Here is a 14,872-nt window from a genome sequence, read left to right on the forward strand (position 1 = left end):
TTTCTTCAAAATTATTTGTTTGAAAAACTCCCTTGCCCTGCCATTTTTCCTCCTTCTTTGTAGCTGAAACTCTTGCTAGTTTTTCTTCTTTCTCATCTCCACCACTGTGTATTTTGTTTAATTTTCTGGAAGAGTTTATCAACTTCTAATCATTCTATTGTCTTCAATATTTTTTTGGACTATTTCTTTTCTTTCTTTTTTTTTTTTTTTTTTTCATCTTGAGACAAGTTCTCCCTAAATTACTTGGGCTGGCCTTGAACTTATGGTGCTCCTGTCTTAGCTTCCTTATTGGGGATTATGGATATGAGCCAGCATACCTGGCGTATGTTTTTAATTTGTAGGACCTTTTTTGTTGTTCTCTACATAGGCCCCTTTTGTTGCTTCCTATTCTTTTTCCATGGGCCCAATTACTTCCCTCTTTTTCCTCTGAGGCTTTAATAGTGTTCATATTAATTATAAATGCTAGAAAACTTTTCTTGCTGCTTATTTTTTCTATTTCCTCTGAATTCTCTCCCCTTAACTTTGCACTTTTTTTTTTTTTTTTTTTTTTTTTTTTTGTCTTTTTCCTTTTTATTGGTACCGGGGATCGAACTCACAACTGCCTGCTTGTAAGGCAGGCGCTTATGCTACTGAGCTAAATCCCCAGCCCCCTGTCTTTTTTTTAATACCAGGAATTGAACTTATGACTCACACTTGTCAGGCAGGTGCTGTGCCACTGAGCTGTATCCCTAGCCCTGCACTGTTTTTTGCTAGAGGACTCCTTGCTGCTTTGCATATGTTATAAAGTGGGGCACTAATTATTGTGTCTGGGATGCAGGACATTGATTGCTGAGGTTCATTAAAAGACTACCTGGCAGGTACCTAGCAATTTTACCAGGGAAGTCCTTGGCTGTAGGTACCAGTGCATCTTTCCATTTTCCCATAGAGAATTCCTCTGCTCTTCCAGAGCAAGGTTATGTTTGACTGCCAGTCTTTTGGGGACCAAGGGCCAAAGCAGAGGAGGGGGTGTTACAGTTCAGCAAATCCCATCTGATTCCAGTCCAGTCAGCTCTTCTGTGCTGGGCTTCATATCTCCTAATTCAGTCTCTCAATTTAATCTCCTGCTTGGTGAGAAGACGGCAGGGATTTAGCCCTCAAGGTACAAGGGAGCCGGTTGAGGGCTCGAATCCCTTGTACTTTCATCCAGTTCTGTTCCTTAGTGCCCCATCCTACAGAGCTGCCTTCAGAGATATCTAGTGCCTCTAATTTTTAGCCGTTTGTTCTTGGGTTTGAGTCCACTACTGAACTTTCTTCTCCTCCTTCCCTTCCTTTTTTCCCCTTTCTTCATTTCCTCCCCTTCCTCCTTCCCTTCCATCTTCTTTTCTTCAGCATTGAGGATTGCATTTAGGGCCTTCACACTGAGCTTAAATCCTTAGCCCTTTAAAATCTTAAAAACAGACAAAATTTTTTTGATCTTCCTATGTAGTTGAGGCTGGCCTTGAACTCACTATGTAGCCCAGCCTGGCCTTGAACTCATGGCAACCCTTCTGCCTCAGCTTCCCAAGTGCTGGGGTTACAAGCATGCACCTCCACAATGGTTAGACTAAAAATTTTAAAAAGTGTTAATTTATTTTAGAGGGGCTGGGGATTTAGCTCAGCGGCATAAGCACCTGCCATGCAAGCAGGTGGTCGTGAGTTTGATCCCTGGTGCCGATAAAAAAAAAATTTATTTTAGAGACCAGGTCTCACTAATTCATTAAATTGCCCAGGTTGGGATTGAACTCTAATCCTCCTGCCCTCAGTCTCCCCAGAGTGCTGGGATTAGACATATGTCTCTACACCTGATTTATGCACTCTTTTTAAAGTTCCTTTTTTCTGAGTTTAATTTTTTTCCTTTTTTTGTGTGTCATTTTAGTGGAATTTCAGAAGTGAATGGAGATAAATACATGCGATCAGACCTCATCTTTAACCAGAAATCTACTCTTCCTTTTCAACTACAATTCTTACTTTTGTTAGACGGATCCCTGAGAGGGCATTGTGGAGGAGAGAGATTTGATCTAAGCCTTAAATTTCCAGAAGCAGTAATGGGATGGAAGTGGGAGGGGATGACAAGGGAGAATGGGGAAGGGGAAGGAAGAAGAGGAAAGGCTCTCTGGCCAGCACCAGAAGAATTTACAAAGATTAAAGTCTGGTTTCTTAGTCCATATCGGTTGCTCAGGTTTCACTGCAAAGCAGTTCTTTCCTGAGAACCTTAAGGAATATGGCTTTGCCTTGAGTGCTGTGAGAAAGGGCTTCTGCAGCCAACCTGTGAAAGGGGCCAGACTCAGAGAGCCAAGAGCAGCTTCCAAGAGAAGTGGGTTGATGCTCTTTTTTTTCCGGTGGTACTGGGCATCAAGCTCAGGACCTCACACTTGCCAAGCAGGCATTTATGCCACTGAGCTAAATCTCCAGGCCCGAGAAGTAGGTTGAATGGGCAACTGTTCGTAAGCTGTCTCACTCAGCTGGCTTGCACTGACTCTGTTTCTCTCATCAGTGAAATGGTTATTCTTACCTAGCAGCACTATTGGGCAGTTAAACTAGAGTGTGTTTAGCACAGTGCCCAACCCAGAGAAGACTCCCCAAAATGTCTGTTTTGTTCTCTTTCTTTCAGCCAAGGCTTAGGTGGTTGGTGAAGCAGCTGGGACTGTAGAAGCTGGAAGTGTAGAGGCTCACCAGAGGTTTGTGAGCAGAAGAGCGACTCAGATGCATTTGTTCTTTGGGAAGATCACTTCCAGAAGAAGAGCCCAATGTAAAGCAGATATCTTGCTGTGTCTCTGGTTGACTGCTTTCTCTTTTGTGCCTGACGACACATGAAGAGTATTCATCAGGGTTTTCATGGTAGGTTATGAGTTGTGTGAGGGCTTAATTCCTAACATGAACTGGGTCTTCTCAGAGAAAGACCTAACTACAGGGTTGGAGAGGGTTCCCCAAATCTCAAGGGTTAATACAGTTCTGTGGGGGATGAGGTTATTATTTTTTTTTAGTGTTTTTTTGAGACAGAATCTTACTATGTATTCCAGGATGGCCTGAACTCACTATGTAGCCCATGCTGGTAATCTTGCTTCAGCCTCTTCAATGCTGGGATTACAGGTAGGCACCACCACACCCAGTGAGATGGGTTCTTTTTGAGATGCTGTAGAACACTGGTGATGAATCTGTGGCACTAGTGCCTGCGTGGGCTGTTGTATCATTGAAAGCCCTAAAAGGTTTGCCATCACTGCCTCTGGAGATTGTGATACTGACTGAAGCCCAGGAGTCCCTCCTGGCACTATCACCAGGACATACTACCAGGTACCTGAGGACAATCGTGAAACAGTAAGGGTCTCCCTTAAGAAACTCTTACCACGAGTGATGGCAGAGGTGGTCTCTGCTCTGGGCACAGGTAGAGCAAAGAATCACCTGGGAATGACTCTTCTGTCCACTAGAGGGAAACCCAGGCTAGAGAGTTGGGGAATCCTGCATGTACCAAGTCCAAGGTCAGAGGAAGCCAAGGAGTTGCCAGCCCAGAACCCGAGTGATCCAGGCTCCATTCTGTGGTGGATTTGGTTTGTATTAGGAATTGTGGAGGGTGGAATTAAACATGGTCAGTACACTTCTGTTATATAAATCATGCTCTTAAAAATCAACTATGTTGGGGCCAGCGGTTTGAGCACTTGCCTGATAAGTGCAACGTTGTGAGTTCGATCCCCAGCACAAAAAAAAAAAAAAAAAAAAAAAAAAATCAACTGTATTAAACACAAAGACTCTGAACTTCACTGTTATTTATCTATTATCAGGTACTATTTAAAAGCTGTCTTACTATGCTTCCTTAATTTGGGTAGCTTAAAATTGACCATGGTAGAATATTTACTCCCTAGAAACCACAAACACCAAAAATCAGAGTTCTCCATCCCTAGGTTATTAAACATTTACAAGATCACTGCCTAGCCCTTTCCCTTAGCGGGTATTGGAAGAGGGCATGGCTTCTGCCCCAGAGATCTGGCTAGAGATGTACAGAGCTGTCCCAATGATGGGAGCAACTCCTTTCAGCAGGCAGAGGCTTCTTTCCTTAGGCAGGGCACTGTGCTGTTATTGCAGGAGCTTGGCCTGAAGGTGCTGATCTAGGCTACCGGAGTGAAATCTGAGCTAACATACTCAGGTATGCCTTTCTCCTTGCCTGGCAGTGAGGTGAGTTTCTAGCTCTTCTAGCTCTAGATTGGTTTCTGTTTCACAAAAGAAACTTCATGAGGGTCAGGGAATCTCCCACCTGAGTCTGTAAACTCTAGGCCTGGTTCAAGTCTCTAGGATTAAATGCTGGAGCAGCTACAGAGATCACTGCAACAAAGAGAACACTGAAGCTGGATCTGGGCTGTGTTCTGTAATCTGATAAAGGCACTTAACCAACCTTGTTTGCAGACTCCTAACTTGTAAAAGGAGGATGCTACTCAGCATGGCTGGCTGCTGTGAGATTAAAGGGATGGTCCATGCAAAGATCTTGGCTGGCTGCTTCCATCACCTAGAAGGTGTTCTATGGTGTAGCAGCTGTCATTGGTATGGTGTTTGTGCAGAAAGTGCAGCTGCTGAATTAAATCACCTCTGAGTGACTGCTTACCTTTAGGCTTTGTGAAGAAGGGAGATGGGGAGTCTGTGGGGTGGATAGGAAGGACGAGGTAACAGATCATGATGGCACATTTGGAGAAGGTGCCCCCATCACATAGCCAGGAAGTAGACTCTGGACAGGACACCAACCGCCCAAACAGGACTCTGCCAAATGTGCCTCTTCCCTTGTGGTCCCAGGCTCCACCTCGGAAGGTGGAAGGGCTGGCAGCCAGGCATCCCCGTTCAGGGACAGCTTGCAGGAAGCAGGCAGTGGGGGCTGTCCTGGAACCTCAAAGCAGCGGAAGGGAGGGAGCACCCGGCACCTGCATTGTGAGAGCCTGGCTCCCTGCTGAGCTGCCAAGGATCCCCCCCTTCCTACCCCAAGCATGTTCTTGGCATCCAATGCTTGATGCTCAGGCAGGGCGGGTGGCTCTCAAGCAGGTATGAACAAGACAAGAGAAGATCTGCACTTTCTTTCAATGATTCATAAATGTACTCATTCATCTACCCGCCACTCACTGAGCTGTGGCACTGAAATATAGTCCCTCAACCAGGTGCAGTGGTACATAATCCCAGCACTCAGGAGGCCCAAGCAGGAGGATGGTATGAGTTCAAGGTCAGCCTGGGCTACAAAATATGCTCAAGGACAGTCTCAACTACATAGCGAGACCCTATCTCAAGAAGACAAAAGAAAAAACAGAAAACATAGTCCCTGACTACAAGGAACTTCACAATTCATGGCTCTGTCTGGCACAATCAGAAGACAGGGCAAGAATTGTGGCCCTCCACTGACTGGCTGTGTAACTTGGGCAAAGTCCTTAACCTCTCTCAGCTGTGAATGTTGGATTAAACGAGCAGACAAGTCCACTATTTCGTGAAGTGGTGGATTAAATGAATTTTATAGAAACACTTAGAACCATTGCAGCAACTAACGACTATTCATTAAATTCAGGATTAAAAAATTATTATTGCAGTACTAGGGGTTGAATCTAGGGTTTTTTGTGTCGAACTACGTCTTCAGTCCCATTGTATCTTTTATTTTGAAATGAGGATCTTGCTAAATCACTAAAGGATCCAATCTGGGTTCAAATTTGCATCCTCCTGCCTCAGCCTCCCAGAGTCCTGGGATTATAGGCTCACACCACTGCATCCAGATATTTTTGTTTTGTTTTTTGTTTTGTTCTGTACTGGGGATTGAACTCACAACCTCATGCTTGCCAGGCAGGTGCTTATGCTGCTGAGCTAAATCTCTGGCCCTGCATCTGGCTATTATATTTATTTTAATTTAATTTTATTTTATTTTATTTTTTGTGGTGCTAGGGATTTAACCCAGGGCTTTGTGCATACAAGGCAAAAACTCTACCACTTAACCACATTCCCAGCCCTTTAATTCTTACAAAAAACAATGTCAGGAGTAGAAGATGGACTGTGTGAGCCCAGAGATGCAAACTGGAGGCCTGAACAAGTGGTTTTTCAAATTGATTGTCAATATTTAAAAGTGAAATTTTTTCTAAAACTCAGATTATGGCTTCTTTTGAAAAGACTGAAAATCTAGAAGGCTTGTGTTCTCTAAACTGCTACTGGGTGCTCACTCTTTTTAATACTATATTTTTGTATGCGTTTTGCAAAGTGGTGTTAATTGTTACACAAGAAAAAGTCTTTTAGCTGGGGATAGAGCTCAGTTGTATAAGCACCTACAAGGTCCTGAGTTTGATTCCCAGTACAAAAAAAAAAAAAAAAAAAAGAAAGAAAAGAAAAAGAAAAAGCCTTTTGGGTAATTCTTCTGTTGCAAGGGTCTAAAAGGCAAATTTATTTTGAAAGGTAGATTTTTTAAAATTTGGTTGAGAATTCTTTTTTTTTTTTTTTTTTTTGTCTTTTCCCTTTTTACCGGTACCAGGGATTGAACTCACAACTGCCTGCTTGCAAGGTAGGCTCTTATGCCGCTGAGCTAAATCCCCAGCCCCTGGTTGGGAATTCTTGATTGGATGATTTTTAAAATGTTGCCTTCTAGGACATCTTCTAGTAACAGATTTCTTAAACACATCAGAATGGGCACCTTGGGCCATGATTTAGCTCATTCACACAAGTGCTTGCTTGATAAACCCAAGGTCATGAGTTTGATCCCTGTTACAAAAATAAATAAATAAATAAATAAAACAAAAAAACCCCAACCAGAATGGGGCACCATTAGCCATCCAGTCCCTTGAACCTTGAACCATGGAAAACAGCTGCAGGTCTTTGTGTTAGCACAGCTGGGCTGCAAGTCAGATGAGTTAGAGATCATGTGGAACGAATAGCAGTCTCTTATGGAAGTGGGGAGGAGCAGACAGTAACAGGTGTTTAGAAAGTAGAGTGGACTGACCTTGAGGCTGGGTGAGGGCCCAAGGCTGATTTGGGGGTGTCTGGCCTGGGAGAAGGGGTGGAGGGTGGACCAGGCACTGATATGGGGTCTAGAGGAGGGTCTGCTTTTTGCCATGTAGGGTCTGAGTCTGGGTCAGCTGTGGGAAAATGGGTAGGATGGTGGGGGCTTTCTGATGCTTAGGAGAGGGAGTTGGGCTTTGGGTTTGTCACTGATAAGACTTTGAGATGAGCATGTAGGATTTTTAGTGTGTGCAAAGAGCTGCTACTAGGTCCACTGTTGATATTCAAGGGATAACGTTCAGCAAGTTAAAAGGGTGTTGAAGAGGAGAGGGGCCTGAAAGACTCTGCTGGGGTCCAGTAACCACCTCTGTGGGCTTAGTCTGTTCTGCTAGGCTGGACCCTTCCCCTCCGTGTTGCAGGGTAGACTGGGGAATAAGGAGGAAGGAAGGATTCCTGCTGCAGCTAGAAAAAGTGTGAGGTGGCGCAAGATCTCAGGCAAGTTGAAGACTTCTTGTGCCAGCTCCTCACACTGCTCTGGTGGGACACCAGGCCAGGTTAGGGGCCCTTGCCCCTGGTGCCAAGAGATGTCCAGACCATCACTGAGGGAGGCCCACAGATCTGATGCATTGACTCTCACTATGAACCAGATACTTTGGTATGTATTTTATCTAATCTTGATGAAAATCCTATGGAGGAAATTACATTTAACAGCAAAAGAAACAAACCTAGAGATCACAAGGAATGGACTAAGGCACGTAACTGGTGAGAAGCAGAGTTGGGGGAACTCAGGCTCTGAGCCTCTGGTTTGTCCTGGGACAACCCCACTTCTGCAATGGCTCCCAGCCTCGCTGACCTGGGGTGCTACACTTGGTGCCTTGCTAGCCTTTACAGGCTGCCTCTCACTCCACACCCAAACAATCACACCATCTTACCCATTCCAGCCCTCTTTTGGCACTCCTTGGTCACACTCCCTTTGGGCTTCCTACTCTGCCTGTAACATCGGTCTCCCCGCCTTCCAGTTCTCTGCCCCCGCCCCTGTCAGTTCTATACATCAGCAGCAGATGGTTCTGCAACACGTCTGACCACGTCACTGTCCTTAGCTCCTGTCATTGATCCTGTGTTGCCTTCTGAATAAAGTTCAAATTCCTGAGCAAGTCATCAGATCTTGTGAGTTCTTACTGCCAACATCAGCAACTCATGCTGACTTCCCCGTGTGTGTGCTGTTGTATGCTATAGCCTGACAAAATTGTGTCTGCCTTCCAAAAAAGCCCCTGGCCTGGGCTTTCTTGCCTCTGAGCCTTTGTTTTCACCACCACCACTGCCTACCTTAATCTCTTTTCCTTCTCAACCAACTGATGCTCTGGTCATCCATCCCTCCCTGCTGACCTCTCTGAGGTGACCTGGCCTAGCCCCGTGGAGGATCCTCTGGCCAAAGCCTTGTGCCTCTGTCTCCCTGCTGAGCAGTGTGAGGCCCTGTGTCCCTTCCTCTGTGGCCATCACCACACCTGACATGCTGGGGATGCTCTACTGGAATGGCAGGAGGCCTTAGCCTTTGTCTCCATGCCTTTCCTCCTGGTTCTAACTGCAGGTTCAGCCCCTGGCTTGGCCTGACCTTGATGTGGTCTAGCAGAATAAACTGGTCCAGCTCTTGCTCCTAGCTCCTGGCTCTGCCGCACCTCTGATTCTAGTTCTGACCTACCTTAAGCTTTTGCTCCAACTCCTGGCTTGCTGAAAATTTTTGCTGAATATCTTAAACTAACATGGACTCAGCTGATGGCCTTGGAACTAAATTCACAACTCTCTGAAGTTTCCTTCTTCTAGATCCATAGCTGCACTTTTCATGGCAGAAGTCTCCAGCCTCAGTGCTGCCAGTCAGAGGGAGGAAGGGAGAGAGAAGTCTAGGACAGAGGCCCGTACAGCCTGGAGTCATCACCTTTGTCTGGGATCAGCTTGCGGCAGCATCTCAGCCCAACCTCAGGGTGCTGGTCGGTGCGACAGGAATAAATAGTCAAAAAGAGGACCCTATGTTTTCTGCCTGGAAGGTGCTAAGTACCTTTTGACTGAAGCTCTCTTAGCAAGATCTGATCTCAAAATAAAAAAATAAAGGCCAAAGATTTATCTCAGCAGCATAAGTGCTTGCCTGGCAAGTGCAAGGTAATGAGTTCGATCCCCAGTACAAAGAAAAAATAAAATAAAATAAAATAAAAAGGACTGGGACTATAGTACAGCATGAGAGCCTTGGGTTTGAGTCCTAGTACTGCAAAAATAAACAACAAAAAGATGGGGATAACAGCTGCTATGAGGGGGATAGGAAAGCCGGCTGTGGAACGCCAGGTGCAGGGCCTGGCACAGAGCAGATGTCAATAACTGAGGGGTCCTTTCCTTTTCACCCTTTCTCAGGTCCACCAGGTCAGTTCTGTGTGTGTCCTGCACGTTCCACAATACCTGTTGCATAAGGGCTTCTCCTGGCACCATGGCATTGGCAGGCTTGGCACCACTTTGCTTCCAGGCTACTAGCTTGGGGCTGCTGTTCCCAGGGCATCTGGGCAATAGGGACAAAGCTGAGGCACTATACTGGATCCCCTGCCCAAAAACCCATATTCCCGCTATCAGGCCATACACTGGTTGATAGGGTAGTGGGGGAAAGGTAAGTCTTGCTTCTTTTCCGTGAGTTGAGGAAATACGTTGGATGGAGGCAGGGGTGATGGCACATGCCTATCATACCAGCACTTGGGATAATGAGCCAGAAGGATTGCCAGGAGTAAGAGACCAGCTAGGACTACATAATGAGTTCAAGGCCAGCCTGTACGATATAGTAAGACACTGTAAAAAAAAAAAAAAAAAGGAAAAAGAAAAGAAACATGTTGGGTGGGGGCGGTAAGATGTGGTCTGCTCCCCTCCAACTGCCTCCCTGAGCCTCTATCCCATCACAGTTCAGAAGACAATGATTCTGATAGGTCCAAGAACTTGAGGACTTTGCCTCCCAAACATAGGAGCCCACATTGAGGGGGACCTGTGTGATACGTAGGTGAGTGGGTGGCTATAGATGCAAGTGTGGAGTGCATACATATGGTGTGGGGTAGATACACGCCTGTTAGAATACCATGTGTATGGTGTGTACATATATGCAATGCATGTGTCATAGTATGTGGGTCTACATATGAGGTTGGCAGTGGGAGGGCTCTGCCTATCAGTAACATGTGTGAGCATGTATGTCTCTGTGAGAAAATAACTATACCTGGTGACAGATGAAGAAATTGGGTATAGGGGTGTTGTGAGTCTGTATATTATGTGTGTCTTCTGGAAGGGGTCACCATGAGCTGCAGTTTTTGTAAGGTAATAGACAGGTGTTGGAACATTTGGGACTCTCTGCTGACCTCTCTGAGGTGACCTGGCCGAGATTGTTGTTCATTTGCTGCAGGGACACAGAAGGGCAGGAACAAGATAATTTCTCCAGAAAGCTTTTTGCCACATGCCCAGCTGGCTGCCCTACCCCAGTGTCTGTGACCACGTCACAGAAATAAACACAACCTTTGGAAGTCCCGTAATGTGTTGGGGAGGAAGTTCCAGCTGACAGCTCAAGCGGCCCATCACCCCACACACTGCCTGCCGCTGAGTAGCGCTGTGGAGGCCAATGGGCTTAGTGCTACCTCGAAGTCCTGGGCTCTAACTTCAGTGCTTTCGTCCTGCTGCAGAGCTCCTGGAGCCTCCTTGCCAAGGGTACTTGGCCCAATTACAATTGCTTGGATCTCTAGGTCTGGGACCAGCAGTGAGCTTGGGGACTTCTTGGGCCAAGTGGAACCTAACCTACTGATCTCTGGAGGAACCTGACTTGAACAAGGATGGCCCCTCCCTGCCCCACCTCTAGGTTCAGAACACATTCAGAGCAGCTCCTTAAAACAGGGTCATTTGCCCCATCCCACGTCCCACCGTAACCTGTGCTGTGTTCCGGAGAAACTCTGAGCCACTTGCATTTCCAGCAATGCCCTCTACAGCCCCACAGCCCCAAACATTCTTCTCTACCTGGATAACTTGGATTCCTGTCTCCAAATTCAGGTTGTCAGCCTAATAGGATGCTTTTTGAGGCTGCAACTACTAGTATCCATTATCTAGCTTGTTCTTCATCATAGATACCTCTTTTTATCTACTCCTATGATTGATCTGAAATAAAAATAATTTTGTACAGAAATCCTTGCAGGTAGATATGGTTATATGTCTAAGTGCTGGCTAGTAACTTGTAGGCAGGAGTGGTTGGTACAGTTTCCAGAAGGCATTTTTAAAGGAAGAGCGTGTAATTTTCCACCCTTACTTTCTGTAAGCTGTCTGGAAAGCACACAGGATGACTAGACTTGAGCAATCACAATCACAGTGACCGACTGGACTACTAAGTAGAAATATTATATTATAAACAGCAGAGAATAGAAGAGCCATGGCAGTACCATGGGAAGCAGGGAGGCTCTATTTTTTTTCCCCCTACCAGTTCCGGGAATTGAACCCAGGGACTTTACACTGAGCTACACATCCCCAGCCATTTTTATTTATTTTATTTTGGTGCTGTTAATCAAACTCGTGACCTTGTACTTGCCAGGAAGATACTTATGCCACTGAGCTATATCCCCAGCTCTTTTTACTTTTAAGTTTTGAGACAGTGTCACCCTAAATTGCTAAATTGCCTAGATTGGGCTCGAACTTGTGATCCTCCTGCTTCAGCCTTCTGGAAACTGTACCCACCGCTCCTGCCTATAAGTTGTAGGACAGCACTGAGACATATAATCATATCTAACTGCAAGGTTTTCTGTACAAAATGATTTTTATTCCAGGTCAGTCATAGGAGTACTGGAAATTGCAGGCATGTGCCAACAGAGGAATTTAGCAAGGGAACTCTGATGATCATGAGTCCAGTTGGTGGTAATAACTGTGATTTAGGGTTTTCTGCCATCCATGGCCAAATCAGAGCCTAACTTATACACTTGGATTAGCTGTCAACTCACTCTGTGAACACACTGTATTCTTGCTTGTCTGATGTATCTGCTCCCTAGACAGACCATGAGCTCACAGAGGCAGGGTCCACGTCATCTTTCATACACAGTATCTAATGAGCCAGAAATGCTACTTGTGCAAATCAATGTGTGGATAACACACAGCATCCAGCTGTGGATTAAATGTAGATTTGACATTATTGGTGTAAACATGGTCCCTGAAGTGGCAGGAAAGAATGAGCTGAAGAGGGGACTAACGGAGGAGATGCACACTCTATCATTTAAGGTCCTGCGGAAGAGAAACTGCTCTAGAGTGAGGCTGAGGAAAGGCCAGGGCACTTTGGAGAACCCTCCAAGCAGCCCTTGTGGTCTGGGACAGGAGCCAGTGGGAATCACTGAGGTCTGAGCCAGCAGGCACACGGGAAGGTGTTGGCAACAGACAGGCCACCGCAGGGAAGCAAGGTGTGCTGCTGGATTGGGGAAAGCTGGAGGGGCCAAAGTCCTGATGGGGCTGGCAAACTGCTGACGGAAGAGGGACTGCAAATGTGACAGAACTGAGGGAAATGTGACATTAGAATAAAACTAGGCCACAGTGTCCGTAGGATGTAAAGCTTACTGAATAGTATCCCTTGGGCTCAGATTCCTCCTGGAAAGCTCTGAGTCCCACAGGCTTCTTGTGGGTGCTCTGAGGATCAACTCAACACTCCCTCCCTGGTTCCCTCTTCCACAAGCATCTCCTTGAAAGACCCTTGTGATGCTAATACCTGCCCCCCCCCCCCAGGGTGCAGCTGCTGCAAAGCTCAAAGGGGGCCTGCTGTGACTTTGTATCCCTTTGGGTCTGCACTGAGGCCATTTCCCGGGAGTTAAGGGCACTGGTGCTAAGGGAAGCAGCAGTCAAGGGCTCAGAATTAGAGTAGGGATTGTGAGCTTTCATCTTGGGGAGCTCTACAGCCTTAAGCAATTTGATGAACTTCTCTGAATCTGAGCTGATGAACTTCTCTACATGTCTGCTGAGAGGAGGATAAAAAAGGGTCTAACTTCATTGGGCATGCTAAAACATACTATAATCCCAGCTACTTGACTCAGGCAGAAGGATTGCAACTTTGAGGCCAGCCTGAGCAATTTAGCGAGAACTTGTTTCAAAATAAAAATTCTAAAAAGGCCAGGGAGGTAATTTCATGTGAAACTCTGAGTTCATTCTCCAGTACTGCAAAAAACAAAACTAAACAAAACTCAAAAAGCAAAACAAAACAGCAACAAAAAAATCTACCTCCTCATGAGGTTGGAGTTATCATGGAGTTAAAATGAGAAAAATACATGTAAACTACTTAACACAACGCAGGGCACAGAGTGACTGGTTAATAAGTGTTGGTTATTATGACTTTGGCTATTATAGCTTTTGCATCTTTTAACTCATTTAACAAATAAGCTCCAGCACTGACCTCCTTGGACAAAGTACGTCAAACAAAATACATCCTGGTATTTCCTAACACTTTACCTATTTCTTCACCTCTCTGTGCTTTGCAGACATAGGTGGGTCCTCTGCTTAGATCATCCCTCACTCCTCAGCTCCCTGACCAACTTGCTCTTGGGGCTTCAGCTGTGGTCTGGCCTCCTCAAGACACTTGCTTGAACTTTCCAGACTGGGTCGGATGGCTCCCTGAGCCCCCACATGTCCAGCACAGCCTCATTGCACAATTTGCTAAGGGTGGGGAACAGTCATATGAACTCCCCCTAGCATTGTGCAATGTGATGGCTTTGTCCATATCTCTTCTGTTTCCCTGTATCATAATTTTTATCACACTCTTACTGTAATGATTTATTTAACTGTGTAGCCTCCTGCAGACTCTGAACTCCTCATGGATTCTGGCTGACAGAAAGTCAGGGCTCAGGAAATGCTTGAGTGAAGGGATCCTGGCCTAGTTCTTATATCCTGAGGCTCCCAGGGTTGCTGGGGAGACAGGATGATTCAATATGAAGCTCGGAAGAAGTGAGAAATGAGCCACATATAGTGCACACCCTGTAATTCCAGCATTCTGGAAGGCTGAGGCAAAAAGATTGCAAATTCATGCTCAGCCTGGGAAATTTAGCCAGGGCTGGGGATGTAACTCAGTTTGAAAGCCCTTAGATTCAATCCCAAGGACCAGGGGAGGACGTGAAGGGGACAACATGAAGGGTAGGGTAGCTGGCACTTGGAGGTGTCCTCAGGTGGCCAGAAGCAGTTCTGCTTGTTTTCAGGATCTTTCCACCAAGCAGAGGGCATCGAGGAAGCCCAGGCCCAGCTGGCACCTTGCTTCTGTCTGAGTGGCTTGGGAAGGAGGCAGGGTCTCGGGCTGTGTTTGAGGGGCACCCATCCCTTCTCTCCTCCTCCGTGCTGAGGCTCCGCATTCCCACAACAAGGGGGTTTGAAGCTCAGTCCTCAGGGTACCAGGACTTAAACTGACCTGTGCTGGAGCCATACCACTGACCCTGACTGCCTCTTCCTGTTTGTTTATTTGTTTGTTTGAGAGAGTGTCTCACTTTGTAAGTAGTGCAGGCTGGCCTTGGACTCAGTAGTAATCTTCCTGCCTCAGCCGTTCACCGCCATGCCCAGTGTCTCTGCCCTTCTCACGGATACTCCATAGTTCCATCCCTTCAAGGTCACCTTCCTCCCTCCCACTTCTGCTCCAGAGCCTCCTGCCCAGCAGAATTCCTCAGCAGCTTCACTGCTGGTCTTTGATGCTTCTTCCACCGAGACCTCCACAGAAGATCACAGGGGAGGGGCCCCTCCACCCGGGTGCCCTGTGGATGCCACAGACCTCACCCAATGGATAGATGGATTCCATGAGGAAAATGCAAGTAAAAGAAATAATCTCAAAGTCCACAAGTCTCATAACTACCCAAGGGCAGAAACAATCAAAAGCTATTAAACTCTTTTCACAGGATGTCCCCTCGGG

The sequence above is a fragment of the Cavia porcellus genome, unplaced genomic scaffold, assembly GCF_034190915.1.
Source record: "Cavia porcellus strain 051 isolate PalLab524CR breed Dunkin Hartley unplaced genomic scaffold, mCavPor4.1 scaffold_25, whole genome shotgun sequence".
NCBI classification, from domain to species: Eukaryota; Metazoa; Chordata; class Mammalia; order Rodentia; family Caviidae; genus Cavia; species Cavia porcellus.